We start from the raw sequence: 18,288 nt of genomic DNA on the forward strand, positions 1-18,288 counted from the left end.
AAATCTGAATAGAATATGGGAATGGTTCCTGATACCCGCCTCCCAGCGGCGGGAATGGGTACTAACCACCTGGCCCCACTGGCGTGTGCCGCGAGATTTTGGAATTCTGTCGGACTTCGGAGAATACAGCTATATATATATCTGATGGTAAGTCGCATGAACAAAATTACTTTTTCTCATGAAAATAATAGGAAACCTTTTCTATGGGTAAATTCAATGTGTATCGTCTACTGACAGTTAGTTACAGTTGATTCATAACTTAATAAAGTACAGTATACACCTGAAACTAAGGTTTTGTAATGAATACATATGTATTCAAATATATCTTCGCGACTTACAAAGACTTTATCATGGAAATAATAAGAAAGGTTTTATATATTCAATTGTCTACTCACAGCCTTTCTGAATTGACAGCTTAATAAATTTTCAAAATAAAGACTTCCATTTTGGTACTCTAGTATAGGATGATTTCAATATTACAATAGGCAAAGCAAAAAGACAATAATTAGTCCTTTATTGAATTTCGAAATTTTATTCTGAAAGTTAGTTAATACTATACATTTACAACTTGTAAAATTGCTAGATTTATAAAAAAAAAGGAATAATTAAAGGCTTAAAAGGCTAGAAATCTTTTTCAACTGGGCATAGTATGGGACTGTAATACCATAACATTTTTCATATCCGTAAATCATGTATTAAGGTCTATTTCAACATAGTACATGGGCATAGATAAACATCAAGTTACCATTACTGTATATAGTTTCATGTGGCACCTGAATTATATTACTTTACCTCAACATGATAAGTAATTCATATGCTATGTTATTGGTGACTTGAAGGCAAGTATTCCATATATAAAAACATATGGGCGTGCTAACTGAAGCCTGCATCTACTTTGAGACACCATTGTCTGTTCAAACAAAATGTCATCATATACTTTTACAATGGGAGTATCATAAGTGCACTATATCATTTTATAAGGTCTCTGCATTAACCTTTACCCACCTCACTCTAGTCACTTAACTAAGTACTTGCTTGGTTGGATTTTTTTTCTATTTTTGTGATAAAAAAATTAGCTCTATGCCCTTGGTATATACACAAGTGAATAAAATATTTGCTAAATTTACTGTATACTTTATAAAAAAAAAAAGACATACTGTTTGGAGAGCATAAAAGACAAGGAGTCAACAGACAAAATTTTATTAAAGTTAAAAGTGGGTCATTTAATTCAAATAATAAAGAATTAAATCAGTTTTGATGTCACTAATGCAGATGAATCTAAAGTGAACCAGTAGGTCTGGTAGCACTCATTATTGAAAACTTAAGCAAATTAATGCAAATTTATTTCTACAGACCTCGGTCTTGTTACACTTGTTACTGTTTATTGGCCTAAAAGCGCAAACTGATGTTTCACAATGAAGTCTTGCAAATTAATAAGAATTCTATTTCTTTTATAAGTAGTTTTAACTAATGTATGAAATACCATAAAAATAACATTACTATGTGATCTATTTTCTACAGATATCGTGTGAACAAAGTGTCAACTGCAGTGTTGCAGTTATTTATGAACATTTGACACTCTTCCCACTCAACACTAGGAACTCCTTTTTTGATAAAACAAACCTCAAACATGATTTGCAAACTAATGTATTATAATTATTCAATTATTTTTATATTAGTTAAATAAATCAACTATACCAACAAGCTTCTTTTTGAATAGAATATAGAATTTAGGCTGGGACCTATGAGGTCAGTCAACACAGAAAAACAAATAGACAGTAAAAAGGTCTGAAAGGTGTAACAGGAAGAAAACCTCGCAGTTGCACTATGAATCAATTGTTAGGAGAGGGTGGAAAGTAAGATGGAAGAAAAATAATTTGAACAGTGGGTGGAAAGTAAGATGGAAGAAAAATAATTTGAACAGAGGTACAGTAAAAGAAATGAAAGGGGTTTCAGCTAGGGGCTGAAGGGACTCTGCAATGAACCTTAAGTAATGCCTACCTACAGTGGTGCACTGACAGCACTACCCACTCTATAGGAAGCTTCTTATTCAATTAAGTTCAAAAAGACATGAATTCAGCAGTTGGAAAACTTCCACAAAGAACAGGTGCTGAACAAATCACATTGGAATTTTCAGAAATATTTGTAAAAGCAGTCAAAATATGTGACAGGAGGCACATTTTTCTAATTTATACATGTCTTAACAGAGAAAGCAAGTCCCCTTCAAGATATAAGAACACAACCATTAAAGCCTTTGTAAGAAGAGCTTTAACATGCTGTTCTTCTTGGCAGGACACCCAACAAGAACTAAACTGCAATTCTCAATTTTACTTATAAACAACTAATATTCTTACAAGCAGGTTAATAAAAGACATATTTATGGCACTGGATTGGTGGTCCACCATGAACGGCCACAGCCCAATACAAAAAGCAGTTAAACTATATTTTTAAGAAAATTATCAATAATGTCTCCACCACCAATGTTAACATGTAAATGGATCTCATAATTCATATCAAAATTACCATACCTAAAACCTCACATTTAAAAACAACCCAGCAACCTTCCCCCATCAAGAGATCCTCATCCTTTTAAACAGATTAACATGGCACAGTGACACCCAACTTAAATTTAAGAGACAGTTTGGTGGTCTGCCCCTCCTGGTAAGTGACAAAATCTGCCAAGTAAGCAAGACTGGTAAAGGGCCGACACAATACTGTACCCTGGAGCGACTCTTAGCTTCTACTGAACAGCAATTCCATATAAAATAATTATATCACCTATCCTAAGAGGGATTTTGATTTTTCATTCAGTCTATAATATTTATTCACTTATTCAATTCAAGATATAAGACACCACCCTAATCAAAAAACAAGTTACGTTCCGGACGGCTGTTTGTATGTTGAATTGTTTGTAAGTTGGTTACTGTACTTTTCATGCCTACTTCAGTACAAGTATGATATACAGTCAATACAGAACAGTACTGCACTGTACGTTTTTTCACCCTAAAAAACTGTACACACAGTACTGTAAGTACAGAATAGGTGTGCAAAACTGTGATAATTTTCATGATAAAATTTATTATTTGGATGCTTACCTATTGTTAAAGTTAGCTTATATCTTTGCGCAATTAGATATGATCAGCACACAAAATAAAAAAAATAACACTTGGCTAACCAGCTAGGACTGTTTCTGTAATCACTTGTTTCCCACCAGGTGGCACTGGAATGTTTATGTTCTTGTCAGAATTCTTCATGACAACCCATTAAGATGTGGGGAGGCTGGGTGGGTTTCCACTTCAACAGCAGGTAGGTATCCAAAAATTAATTTTATCACGAATGACTCTCACCTACTGTTAAAGTTAGCTGACTACCACATTGAATGAGGATGGTGTGTTAGTTCAGCCAGAGAAACAATGTTCAGTCAAGTGAACTAAAAGATTTTTAATGGGGGGGAAAAAAGCTTCTCGACATTCCTGCTGGTTGTGTGGTCCTCACTGACAAGTACTGTCACCAGACGTTGGAACCACAATAGGGTGTAAGGCCCTCATAACGAGACTTGTTAGAGGATCCTTACAGGGAAAAAAGGACTATCTCATAGAGTACTAGTGACTCCTGTGCCTGAGTCAAAAGCCCACAACCAACAGCCAAAAATAAAGACAACTACCACCTTCATATATGAAGGTGAGCTCCTATACAACAATGTGTACCTTCATGCTCCCAAAATTCAACAGCGGGATTTCCTAAGAACTAACAATAAGCTAGAAAGCTAGGTTACTATCATATTTGGTTTAGAAGAAAGCGTCCCTGCCGCAACGATAGGTCTAAGGGCTTTACACATGCCAAATTTGAACATTTAGCAAATAATACAAGTCAACAACAGTAACATCTCCCCTGAGCTGCCCTGAGCTGCATGACAAACTTCTCTAGTGCTTACGGTAGGGTATCCATGAGGATTATTTTCAAAAATTGTAAAAGCTCAGGAATCAATTGTGCATGCATTGACTTAAGCATTCTTGGACATAGGAGTGTTTGGTCTCCTACCACCACATGTAATGATTAACTCCTCCTCTTAAAGGTTTATGTCTGTACAGGTAAACACTTAAGAGTTCTCACGGGACAGAAGACAGCTACTTCTTCCTTGCCTCCCAAAGCAGTTAAATTAAGCACTGTCACAAATCTGAGAAGGGCTTTCACTTCTAATCTTTTCTCTGAGCAATGAAAGAAAAGAGAGACATTGCCACTACAACAAAGCCCACAAAAAAGAAAGGGCTTGAAGCTCACTAACAAACTTTGCCACAGCAAAAGCTAAAAGAAAGGTGTCTTCAAAGTTCTTAGGTGATCCCTTATCAAAAGGCTTAAACTGAGCTGATGTTCAAATATGGAGAACTACGTCTAAATTGCATCGTAAACCATGATGGGTAGATTGAAATTTCAAGCACAAAAGATAGAAAACCTCTTCAAACTTTAAATCGTTAGCGATCTTCCAGTCAGCATGATGCAGAACTGAATGCAATGTAAGGCAGTATCCTTTCATCACTGTGACAGAAAACTGTTTTGCACACCCGAGATGCTGGCAGAGCTTAAGTCAGGCTATCTAGTGAACAGGTGCTGGATATCACTCTGGACAAGCACAAAATCAATAAACTGATCATTGTTATTGATACACAAGTCAAACAGCAGAGGGATTTCTAGACTTAAGGATTGCTAGAAATGCCCTTAGTTTGCAACAGACAATGACAATCCCCACATGGTCAGGTGAAGCATGTAGAGGATTGATGGCATCTTCTCAAATAAGACTGTCTGCAAGGTCTTTCCTGAATGGAAGAAGACGAGGACCATCTACCACCACGAAAGGAAGTTATGGGAACCATTCCCTCTGGGGCCACCAATGAGCTATCAAAATCATCCTTATGTTCTGCAAAGCTCATAACTTAAGTATTTCCTCAAAACCGCAAACAGAGGAAAAGGTATAAAACTGCCCATGCCTAAGGATCCTGGCATGGAGGGCAGTAAACTGGTAGAGTAGTGTTTTGGGCAGTCGTAAACAGATTGGTGTTTGGGTCTCCCCAGAGGTTCCACAACTTCTGGCAAACCTGAGGAAGAGGAGACTACCTAACTGAAGACCTTGCCCTTTCAGCTGAGTTGGTCTTCAATAACAATATTTTTCCATAGGACAAAACAAGGTAAAGGAATAATGATGTTAGGCTCTGTCCAAAAGGAGATGAAGTTTCTTTGCTAGCATGAACAAATCTCTTGATCTGTGTCTTCTTGTCAATTTTTGTAGGAATCAAGAGGTTGAATTGAATTGTCAGAAGAGACTGCAATTGTATTGTCTCTGACTAGACGTTCTGCTAGTGTAAAACCATTCCAAACTGCCAAAATAAACAACCGAATCGGGAAACAGCTGCTTTGCAATTTTGAGGGATTTTAGTTTAACATACATATGTTAGCTTATAGTACTTGTTTTATGTACAAAAATAAAAATAATTCCTGTAATAATCTGTTTCTTTTAGCAACTAAAAAACAATTCTCTTAAATCATTTCGGTAGTACGCCGCAATCAGCTGATTTTGAGAACATAAGACATTAGCCAAGCCTATTTAAATGCATATGGTGTTTGATCACATTTTTTATATTATGATGATGATGCAGCATGATGCTAGTGTAAATGGATTCAAAAGTAAAATATGGCAACAACTATTAAAAATACAGTTGTTGTATAAAAAAACCTATTAATGGTGATAAAACCACATTAAATTCAAGGAATTGGTGTTTATTAGGTGAAAACAGGTAGGCTACCCCACTTATTAAAATAGAAAAATACGAATAAATTAACAAATGTGAATTAAAATGCATTAGTATTAGGTAGTAATGAGAAAAACTTCTGAAGTTTCAATTGCACAACTTCCTCTGGGATGCTGTATCAAGTTTTTTATGGCAAATGTATTTTGTTGTATAAATTTTAATTACAAAACCATATTGGGGGAAGAATATTTATAAACTGTCTCATTTATGAGCCTTTTTTTGAAGTGTATAGTTTTGGGGGAAGTTTAAAGCCTTTTGCAGCTTTTCAGTTTATAAGTATACTGCATGTTTGTGGTTATGTGATATTGACAAGGTAGGGGAGTAAGGGTAGTTGCCATTTTACACCCATAGTTTTTTTCTACTTGCATTTATCTGGAATTCACATTTGTCTGACAGGGCCTGGGTTCAATTAATCCACATAATCAAAAGATTACTGTTTACGTTTCTACAGAAATACAAGCCATCACCTTTTATAAGGGGACTCACTCCTTAAGTGGGAGGTAATCTTTGTCAACTTACTGGATGTTAAAGAATCAACCCGAAAATGCCATGAACCCAATCATGATTGCAAGCAAGGGATAAAATGACTCCTGTAAACTCCTACTCTGTTTGGCATAGGGATAAGAGAGTGGTAGGGGCCTGGACCTGAGTGAGGGATGAGAGCCTTGCTCAAATATGGAAAAGTTTGGGGAGCATGCAATTCCCTAGAGAAAGGGACTACACATAAGAAGGTAGCTCTCCTAGCTAGTATAATTGATAGGTTCAAAGAAAGGAGGAACACATGCCTAAGGGTGGAGCTCTAAAACTGGATGTGCAATGTGTAGTTACCTGTATCAAGTCCAATCCTAGCTGATGCTTCAGCACAGGTGGTGCTCCAAAATGAGGAAAGAAAGAGAGTCCAGTCACTCTACATTCAGGTCCTCAGACACACACTAAGCAAAGTTACAAGATACTGTCCAAAACAGAGCTGGTTCTTATACAAAATCCACAGATCTGGCACACACCAGACAAGCAGGCTGTGCTGGCTCAGCCAGGTCTACTTTGGAGGAAGTACCCATGGAAAGACCTACCCTGCTCCCTGCATGCACTTTGTCTGTGGACCTAGCATGCATATCAAGAGTGGCTGCACATGTTCTACCCAGTGTGTCTCCACAGTTCAGAAACCAAGCACAGACAGAAAGAATGGAATGCTCTGGCTTGACCACAAGTGTTTCCAGAGAAACATGAGAGGACAAGCTAGGAGCAGTCCTCGTGTCCAAGTGGGTCAGGATGAGATATTGAGCATACTTTGAGAAATGTATGCCAGCTAAGCCAGAAGCTACCAGATCACTCGTTCAAAACCCTACAGGACTTCTTACGAGAGGCCTTCTTGGACTTCCCCCTCTTCCTCCAGTAAGGGAAGGGAGAAATCAAGGACGAGGAAGAGGAGGAAGGCAAGCTTGACAATGAAGAGGAGGAGGATGAGTAAAAATGTTGTGAATGCTTTCCTCCCTTGGGTTTTGCTCACCTCTAATGCCGAGGAACAGGTCAAGCTAGAAAACTGTCAAAGAAGCAGGAGAGTCCACTAAAGGACAATCCCCTCTTTTTCAGTAACCAAAGCAGCAGCAGTAGCAGGGGCAGCCAAAGCAGAATCCTCCTCCTTCACAGATGCAAGGATGTATAAAATGATGCAAAAGACACGTTACAAGAGATGTTAAGGGAAGGTAGTGGGAAATGTAAAGCAGGAGTAGGGAGGAAGGAACTGGTCATTTTAAGCATTCTCACCAGAGATGTGCTCCTCCCCATTATGCCGATAAATCCTTCTTATCCTTCTCCCATTGCCTACCATCCTTCTCCCACTGAGAGAAGATCAACCAATGCACTCATTGCAGTGAGATATACAGGGGCATACTTTTTCCCTGAAAAAGAACAATACTTATGCAGGTCAATACTCAGAGAAGACACGAAACACCTGCAAGGATCACCTGGGTCCCTCAACGTCTTTGGTCTAAACACCTGCAAGGATCACCCCAGCCCCTCAATGTCTTTGGTCTAGTTTTTTATCCATAGAGGTAATGAAGAGAAAAAAAAATGCAGCAAACACACAAAAACTACTAATGCTTATCAAAAAACAAAGAATTCAACTACAACAGAGGGTTGTACAGCAAACACCTATTCTGCAAGACAGTCAAAGGACAAGTGCTTGGAGACAGTTGGTGTATAAGGGGTATTCACCCACTCAACACATTCCCCATACTAACCACCAGTTAACAACCTTACTACTAACAACCATCACCCAGTTTATACTGAAGGATACTCCAATTTAAAAGGCTTTGATTTGTATTTCCATAGGAACAAAGAGGAAATTAAGATGTCCTCACTGAAAGAAGTAGAATTTCAATCTAATGCTGTGTCCTGATTGAAAGAATCAGAAAGTTACATTTAATGCTCAATAAGTAATACCAAACAATACAACCACATTACAGTATTTCAATTGCCATCTCTATATAAGAAGCAGCAATTTATATTTGTTTTACTCATTCTGGTGCCTCCACAATGCCTTTTTTTTTTATAGCGTAGTTGCTGTTGAGTCCTCAAGGAGTTACCTTCCATGGTCTAATGTTTTTCCTTTTAATTTAGCTGGTTTTGACAACTAAATTAGGGTTTAACTTACACTGGTGCAGGTGGAGGAGTATCAGCAAACTTGAATTTTAGGTCTGGACCTTTCCTCTTTGATCGCCCTGTAAACAAAAACATTTGTATGAGGAAAAGATGAATTTAAGAAAAAGACAGTGCCTTGTGTTGAAGGATATTCCTATATAAAAGACAATGCAGTGTATTTCTGTAAGAACAAAGACAAATTTGTGTTTGCTTGCTTTCTAGGAATTGTGATTCTACTGAAGAAAAAGAACTGTATGGAGCAGTCATTGATATAAGTATTCCAGCTGAAATTCAAGATGCAAAATTATTTCAATAACTTTAGGAAAATCATTATATAAACATATATAAAAATAGAAAATAACAAAAACTATATATACCAGACAATAGTTAGTAACATTAAAATTAAATAAATGCAAAAAACCAACATCTTGAGTTAGTAAGGAGGAATACACAAACTTTAAACTCACCATGCATTCTGGCTGTTTCTTTTTTACTGCTGGTGCCCTAAAAATCTGAAATTAAAGGAAAATATGTTTTTAACTGTAATTTGTCAAACGGATATTCTCATTCCACACAATTATTATTACTGAAATAATGCAAAATCACAAATTTTTAATACCATCCTGTATTTTTCCTAGTAGACAAACCAAAACCCTTTATGTAAGAATATTCCACAACATGAGCTGGAATCACTCACTGAAACTTGGTAACACAGTAGTTAACTGGTGGTATGTGGGTGAGAGGGGGAAACCCCACTTACCTCCCACCAAAAAGCACTTTTTCCTTTGACATCAGAGACTATGCTGAGTGGCTGAAGAGGGATTATAAAAGGCTCTGGTTTGCATATCTAGGAAAAATGCAAATTAATTTCATAATATTGAGACTGGTTCCTAGTTGAACACAAACCACAGCCCTTTTATGAAGGAGACTCAGTCATTAGGTAGGAGTCTTTCCACTGACTGACAAGTTTAATCTCATCTGAGAAATGCTATGCTCATGGTCACAATCACTCCTGCATACAAGGTTAAAGGATCAAAGACTCCTGTAACCTCCGATACAATCTGGCTTAAGGATGCACGATGACAGGGTCCTGGGCAGGAATGAATGGATCTATCTGAACTCTCATTGTAAGAAAACTTTAGAGAACTAAGTAGTGCCCTAAAGAAAGGATAGCTCTGCTTGGAGGACAGCTAGTATTTGGGTCAATCATAAATTGATGGGTTCAGATAACTACTTTACCAAACCCTCCCCCTTGTTGAAAGGGAGGAGAGACAAGGCAAAGCTATTAAAATAAAATGACCAATTGCAAAGTCTGTGTTGTGGCATGCACAGCACATACTAAACCTAACTGCTGCCTTGCAGTGTGTGGAAAAATGGAAAAATGGAAGAAAGGAGAGAAAGTCAGCCACTCATTCATTCAATCTCCAGTCTTATGCCATCCAAGAGTCAAGGTGTGATGCTTTTTTGAAAGAGAGGAACTTAGAGACTACACAACGGCCAAAGAAAGAGTGCTTGCTTCCAGCAAGTGAGGAAGGGGGTTCTTCCACTTGTCCAATTTTCTCTATTTAACTAAGGTACCTTGTAACCAAGATTCAGCGACCAATTCCAGCTCATATTAAGGAATGGCTTTTACATAAAAGGCATTGGTTTGTATTCCTAGGAACAAATTTTAAAATTTTCACTGATACCTTCAACTTATTTCTAGGTAATGATATAGATTCTGGTAATCAAAAAGTTTTGTAGTAAGTAGAAATGGAGCTTAATTGTTAAAACCTCCAAGTTCATCATAGATTTTCTTAATTTCTCTACAGTGACCTTAATGTTATTCAAAGGACCTTGGGTACATTCATGTGAGATCTTCTCAGCAACACCTTTTCCAAAGGAACTTCATATAATTCTTGGCTGCAAGTTTCTAAACTTGACTAATTTATAACAAAGATAATCTCAGCATAACATTAATAAAAATTGAAAAAATTATCAATAAGTATAACTTAGCATAAAGTTCCAAGATCAAAATCAGAAAACCAAGTGAACATGTTCATAAAAATCCAACTTCACATAAAAAATCCAATTTATTTGATTAACTTAACCACTTGGCAAAGAACTGCCTTTATCTGTCTCAGTCTATCTAGGTGGACAGCTTCAGATCCTGAGTGCAGTTGATTTCAAACTCACTCCCTAGGTTTCAAGAATATAAGTTTATTACAAAATTCAACTTTATGTACAGCATGAAGGTATATGGTAGAATTTACAAGTTAAGTCCAACTTACTTCATGTAGAAATACAAAATGTCTCATTACACCAATTGCTCTGATTCCTACTCTAAACTGTATTTATTAGATTTTCAGAAGAACTAACTGAATTGGGACATGAATTTACAGTATATAGAACTTGGATAATATACTATAATTAACTAGCTTAGAGTAAATGGTTTCAGAAAACTTATCTGTATATTTAACTGTATACCAATAAATGCTCCAGGCAACATCTGTCTACTGGCAGATGAAAAGACACAGTGATTCCAATGTACTTCCCCAAACTTCATTTGCAGATGGAGCAGTATAACTAAAAGAAAATTTACAAAACCTGCAAACCATAAAATTGATGCAATTGCAGGGACTTGTCATGTACAAATGTACTGGTAATTGTGCAGCATTAGTGAGATGTTTGTCAAATGCTTTGTATTAGTACAACCAGTGTCACTATATTGGAAAACACTGACACTCTGTTTTGCAATAGCTGCAGTGTACAGCTACCATTTTATATGTGTATGTACTCTAGTTTTCATGCATATCTGCTTGTGTTCCAAAATTTAATAGTTGTGATGCCTTTTTTTTTTTTTTTGAGGGCCACTGGACATAGAAGACATGGTAGTTGCTTAGTTGGTATTATCATTATCACAGTTCAAAGTGATTATCCACATCTTGGAAGACATTAAAGCACTTGGCTACATTAATGGTCTTCACTGACATATAGCTTAACACTTTCAATTATATGGGCAGATATGAGTTACCCAAAAATTAACAGAGGTTATCACTTTATATTATCTTTGGTATACATTATAATAAGCACATGTATATCATACCTGATTAAAGTTTTCAATAAAATAGAATTTCATACCAGTAACTTTCACAAATCCTTCAGTAACACAGAGAAAGCTCTGACTTAAAGCAGTAAACGATGGTAACCTAAACTCATTCCCACATACAACTTCCAACAGAAGAATGAGGGAATGCTTGGAAGTCTGACCTCGATGGTTAAGAATTTCACTCTATGACTAAAAATATATCACTCAATATCTTGCTACTCTTTCCTCTAGCCTATCTTGCAAAAAATAGGTCAGCTGATTCTATAACAAAATTAATTTTCAAAATTCAACTGAAGAAGGAGAAGGGGGAGGATCCAGCATCCTAGGTTGAGTGTTTTAGGCATTGTACAGCTTTGGTTTTTTCCTGGTTTTCATTTCCCCCCCCACAACCCAAAAACCTGGTTCCTACTATGGGCCCACATTTTCACTAAGATACAAGTGAATCACACTTAGTTAAGCAGTCATTTCTAGCAAAAATTAACATCTAATTCATCAGAGTGATGCCATAAATTATAAAAAAAAAAAAAAATTTTTTTACCAATTATAGAAGGGATGGAGTTAGCCTAGGCTACTGAGATATTCACCATCATAGCAGCCTAGTGACTTATTCAAAACCCAAAATCATGAAATGGGGGAAATGGGTCTACACTGGAGCTATTTTTCCAAATGAGGTTTACAAGGATATCAGGGGTAGTCTACTGAACAACAACAGAAAGACAAAACCAGTGGGCTAAAAAACTTTATAAACCTTTCCATTTGCCTATTTATTCGCCATGTACTCCATTAGGAAAAAGATTGTGAAAATCAGCACCTGACCACTGGGATGTTCAATTGTCATAGGCCAAAAACTAGATCCAATCTTAGCCTACACCTCTGTCAAAAGCAGGTTAGACCACAGCCTAGCTGTGTGGGCTTGGGCTTCCACAGCTCATCCATTAGGCTAGGCCACAGAGCCATAAGCTAGCCTACCCCAGATGATCATATCCGCATTCTCAACAGAGTACTTTCAAAACTTGTCGTTGTTAGGCAGAACGGGCGAGATCTTTTCATTAAAACTTTCAGTCGAGATCTTCCCAAAACATGTCAGAAGTGCACCCGCCTATCGCACCCAGCGAAGAAAAACTGCCCCTACCTGTCATTTCGGGCATCAGCGTATTCAGTGTCAATTCTAGCTACTGTTCCTTTTAAGGAGTTCGTGGTTGTTCTGCACGAAATCCCATTTTACCTTTCAGCTTTCGCACACTAGAAATGGGGGAGACTTCGCTCGTTTGGTGAATCCTGGCGTAGCAAGTGTTGTTATCACTCAGGGCACCTGAGATCGACTCACCCGTACCTTCCTCGCGATTTCGCAGATGAATCACAGGTGACTCACTAATTCCGAAGTGAGTAAACCTTTACCTTCTCTTGGATCACAGTTAAAGATGCAAGGCCAAGGTTTCTACCTGGTGCGTTCTGTACTACTAGTTTTGTTACGTCTCTCCATTTTTTTTTGCCTTCTCTCTTTGCACCTGAAAATTAAAAAAACTGCAAACCTAAACTTCCACCATGTGGCAGATTCCCATAATGAGATAGGTCAATGTGACATTGCACACTATTTATAAGTTACTATTACCATAACGGATTTGACTTTAAAATTCATCAGGTTCAATTAAATATTCCACCGTTCTTATACAAATTTTCTTTTTGTTCTGTAGGAAGATGATAGATAAAACCATAAATTTTATTGCATATATTTCCGTTAAATTTTATTCAAATAATAAAGTAGCAATTAGCTGCCATCTCTAACTCTATATGATATATCTTTTCATCTGTGTGTTTTGAGGCAACTATTTACTTTGTAGTACAACCGCAAATAATTTTGTAAAGAACGTCAACAAACAGTCAAATTTTTTGCACATATTTCTTTTCGGCAGACAACAACACATCGAGGTCGCTTATAAATTAATCTGAAGTGACACATTACTAAGAATGCAAACGTTGCTTGCGTGCAAAGCTGAAAACAATACGGGAAACCCGTTGAGTTTACCTATGTCAGTTGGCAGCTTTTTATTTTCGTCATCTGGAAATACTGAATCTAACTTAGAGAAGAATTCTAGTATTGTTACTGAAATTGTTTTTCGCCTACCTGCCAAATATGGTACACGATGGATGTATATTGACCTTGCATTGCAAATTTATTACAGTATTTTGAAGCCATCAAGTTAATAGAAGAAACTGTTGCAAAACACAGGATGTCTTTCTTTATGTATACCTTAATTATTCTTCAGACTTGCCTCATTAATGTGTATATATTTTTTTTATTTGTGTGCGCATGAGTAGAAGATAGTCAATAGCAGCTCGTTTCTTCATAAGTTATTCATGCCCATACAGAATGTGCTTTCTATTTGTATTTTGATGCTTTTTAAACGATTTTGAAGCATGAGTACGGATAAAGTAGACAGTTCTCTAGACAGCAGTAACCAATGGAGGATATGACAATGAGGATTCGTCTGACACCTAATTTATAAATATGTTAAATGTATCCATCTGTGTTAAAAAATAAAAGATACCCTGTGGATACTGTATCACTTGAGAAGTACGATATTGTATACTTACCTTGAAGGAACAGATAACGGTGGATTTTACAATTTACTCAAGATATATAATGTTTCCTGTTTTGATTTGTCATTAACGACTTCGAACTCAGATTGTATCTAAATCTGTCAAACTGTCAGTTAGCTCAGTTATAAAGAATTACATGAACAGGACTGTCTAAAGGTGTAGGGATCTCAACACGTCCATTCTGAAATTTAAGTTTTGATCTGCTTACCGATAGTGATGATGGCTCATATTTCTACTTTTATTTACATCAATAAATTATTCAAGGTTATTCAATCCCATTGTTAACTTTTACCAAAAATTATCCAAGCTTTCAAAAAAAAAGTAGGGGCGAGGATTGGTGTCTTATTTAATAAAGTTCGTATAAAAAATAGATTTATTTTAAAAATGTCAATATATCTTTATAGGGGCAAAACAGCAAAGATGCATAGCGGATAACTGTGACCTCCCGGAACGCCGATTAAACTAAGCTATCAGCTACATCTACAAAAATTTCAGATCGTAAAACATAGCTATAAAAAATATTCAAAGTAAATAGGTATAAATTATACTGAAATAACCTTTAGTGTGGTTTAAAGATATTAAATTCCTCCTCACAAGTAACAAACATGAAAAGGATGGAAATCGATGATATTATGGGTTGGCATCTAGGAGACCCAGCGTCTCTGCTGGGTTACCTTTGAAGTTAAATAAGTGACAACTGGCGTGGGCACATTCTTGATGGTCCTTAGGTAAGTCTGACAGTTGCAGGATTTTTGCTGAGCACGTGAAAGGCCAAAAGAATGGCGGATGATTATAATCAATATATCTGAAATTAAGGATGGCGAAGAATCATCAGAAAGAAGAATCACGTCCATAAATTTGTATGTATTTGATATTAGGAATGTTAAAAGTAATATCTACCATTTAACCGTCTCATATGTTTTGTTCTCTTCGTACCGCAATTAGCTGAATTAGGTATATTTCTTCCATATTTCATCAAAAGCTCCGGCCTGGTAATCATGAATGCCCATTCGACTTTATCTTGGACAAGTATCCCAAAGAAATTGGTTCCTGTAAAGCCTAATCAAGACCATGGTATGTACCTTTGTTCCTTACTCTGTCCAAACGCAATCTGTCTAAGGCTATTATTTTCTGCAAGCACAAACAGTCTTATCATTGGTTCTCTTGGGTTTTAAATTAGAATCACAAAATATCACTCTATTGATATAATGAAACCATTCATAGCTCTACTGCCCACAACTATGTATTATATACTGTATATACGTTTATAAGTATGTATATATATATATATATATATATATATATATATATATATATATATATATATATACATATCACACGCACGCACGCACACACACACATATACATATATATATATATATATATATATATATATATATATATATATATATATATATATATATATATATATATATATATATATATATATATATATATATATATATTATTTAAGAATTTAGTCATTTAAGAATTTAGTCACGTTGCCTTGGGAGACCAATGTTTACCGCTTTCTTCACAGTGGTGTTGTCTTCATAACTAAATGTAAGGGCATAATTACTTCCTAAATTCTTCACTATTACTTGTAAATGGACACGCTATGAGTCTTGCAATCCTTATTAATGACTTCAAAACTACTCTACCATTCATGGTCACACTGGATTTATATAACATGTGTTATATTATGGAAAATTTTACCCCTAATACCCAACCTCCTCTTTACAGCTAAGAATGGGGTCAGCACATTCCACCAGCGAAGCACACTGGAGTACCGACTGGTGCATAAGGAGTGGATTGGTCTGATTTGAGGTTCCTTTTCCTCGTGACATCAAAGGTTATTGACGCCGATACCATTTGTTAAACATGATTAATCACATAAAGCACTCAGTTTAAAACCATAGCTAATTAATTAAACAACAGACTGAATTAGATCTTTTAAAGAAGACCAACTTCTGAAACAAAACTCCTCTCGGAGAATCCTGGCAAGGATGTACCTGTTATCCTCACTATCAAAGAGGTATAGACTGCAAAGATATCCAAGGCTGGGGCATTAAATCCAGCAAATGCCTTGTAGTCAAGGGGACCAACTAATCTATAGGCCTACAAAATGGCTGGCAATCACCAGCCATCAACTATTTACGACTTAGGTGAATATGACCTACATGTAACCAGCGTAGGGCTGTATCTCATCTTCTGATCATCTTTCCATACTTCCAAGGAGATCTAGAGCTTGTTCGCTTTAATTTTTCTAATTTTCAAGTCCCAGCGTCCTTGCCAGATGTCTAGAATTAAGGTTTTGATTTATGGGATGAAATTCCTACACAAAAGTGCACATCTTAGAAGCAGATCAAATACAGCTTATCTTGCTGCGTACCTCTACATGTGCTGGTATCCAACAGAATAATGTTTGTTTTCTTATACTCTCAATGTTATATAACCATTGCAAAATCTTTAAAATCAATTTACTAGTTGAGTTTTTAAGTGTTTCCTGGAAAACACTTTTTGAATGACAAGATGGTGAAGTTGTTTTCTCCCATAATTGCAATTTTCTCATTTGCTATATCATTCCTTATAGCTCTGCTTCAAAAATAACTATAAGAGAAATTGCATCCCTGCGATGGTATTCACTACTGTAAACTCTAAATCCAACTTCAGTTCTGGACTTGGAGCCACTGGTAAAAATAAAATTCGAACCTCTATGTTCACCAACATGTTCCGTAAAAATTGAAAAGGCCTCCACCTCAATAATATTGTTCTTGAAACCGCTCAAGTATTTGCAAAAAGTCTTTCTTTGGTAAATTCCGAGGGGGCGTTATGGGTATTTAAAATGGAAGTACTTCATTTTAGATTATATTAAAATCCTTCATCAACTGTTTCACCCAAAATCTAAAAGACCAGTGAGATTCAGAATTTACTTCATAATATCCACAATTACTATCTCTAAATACAGCTTCAGAAGCAAGACAGTATATACAGATGGAGTGGCACTGCAAGTCTTAGGGCAACGTCTCCGCATCTATTTGAAGATTAAGAATAGGTGATTACCTGAACATTTCAGCGGCTAGCCAGACGCCTGCATGATGTATATAATCTAAATTTTTAATCTGCTTGGGGTAGGTGATGAATATATTTCACATCCAAAAATTTTTGACAGCACATCAAAATGTTTAATTTTATTATCCGAAACGCTTGAAACCATTCATATCTGCCAACTTTGTAATAAGCAGAGGTGTAATTTTCTCCTGACCATAGTCATTATTGTTCTTGCAAAAGATATGAAGAAGTTATCTACAGTGAGGATGTAGAGAATATTAGAGGAATAACTTCAATGTTCTATTTAAAGCTAGTGTTGACAATGTTACATTACGAACAGATCCCTATGAAACGACCCTTCTTTCCTGACAGCATGCTGCATATTTTAACTCGAAAGAGACAAGAATGACTGAATTTATAATGACAGCTCACCCTTTAGTCCCCAGTCATTATCTACTGTTAAAACTCCGTATCTTCAAGCAGCGCCATAAACCTTTTCACTGTCAAAGAATATAATCACAAGCTAACTAATTCATCCTTGTTAAATGCATCTTCCAAAGTAGTCACTTTTGTGTCAGTGCATGACACTGTGCCTTGTTTATGTGGAAATGAACAGGTTCACCTGTATTTAGGAATACACTAAATGAGCAGGTTCACCTGTAGTTAGGAATACACTATCTTCATTCTGTATCAGTGACATTATCTTTTGTACTGACCAAAATATCCCCCACACAGGATGTCTATAGTTCATGTTGTCAAGCTATAAAAAATAGTTGGAGGTAGCTGTTTACTCAATTCAGCCATGTTAAAGGGAGCAGATGGTATGCCTTCTTTTGAGGTTAATTCGTACTGCAATTTCTTGGAGAGGAGTGCACAGGTTCTGTGGTATTTGAGGAATACCACAGATTAGATAATATAGAAGACTTCCAACATTGCATCCTACCTGTGCAATATACAGAGTTCTACAACTGATATATTCCTAGGACACGGGACATTAGTTTTCTAACAAGGCCTCCAGTAAACATATGGTTATAGGAATATGTTCATAAATTTGAAGCTTTAGTGTTTCATACTTTGCCCTTAGACCCTGACAATATCATAGGA

At 36.4% G+C, this 18,288-nt stretch overlaps 1 long non-coding RNA gene across 1 annotated transcript; it reads right to left on the reverse strand.

Annotated features, from left to right (window-relative positions):
• Positions 1 to 8,446: 8,446 nt before the first annotated feature.
• On the reverse strand, positions 8,447 to 13,002 carry LOC136833768 (uncharacterized). The gene is made up of 3 exons (XR_010851582.1): positions 12,860 to 13,002; positions 8,912 to 8,956; positions 8,447 to 8,524 (listed from the first exon to the last, which is right to left on the reverse strand). It is a non-coding gene; the product is annotated as an uncharacterized lncRNA (long non-coding RNA).
• Positions 13,003 to 18,288: the final 5,286 nt, after the last annotated feature.

This window comes from Macrobrachium rosenbergii, chromosome 52, assembly GCF_040412425.1.
Source record: "Macrobrachium rosenbergii isolate ZJJX-2024 chromosome 52, ASM4041242v1, whole genome shotgun sequence".
NCBI lineage: Eukaryota > Metazoa > Arthropoda > Malacostraca > Decapoda > Palaemonidae > Macrobrachium > Macrobrachium rosenbergii.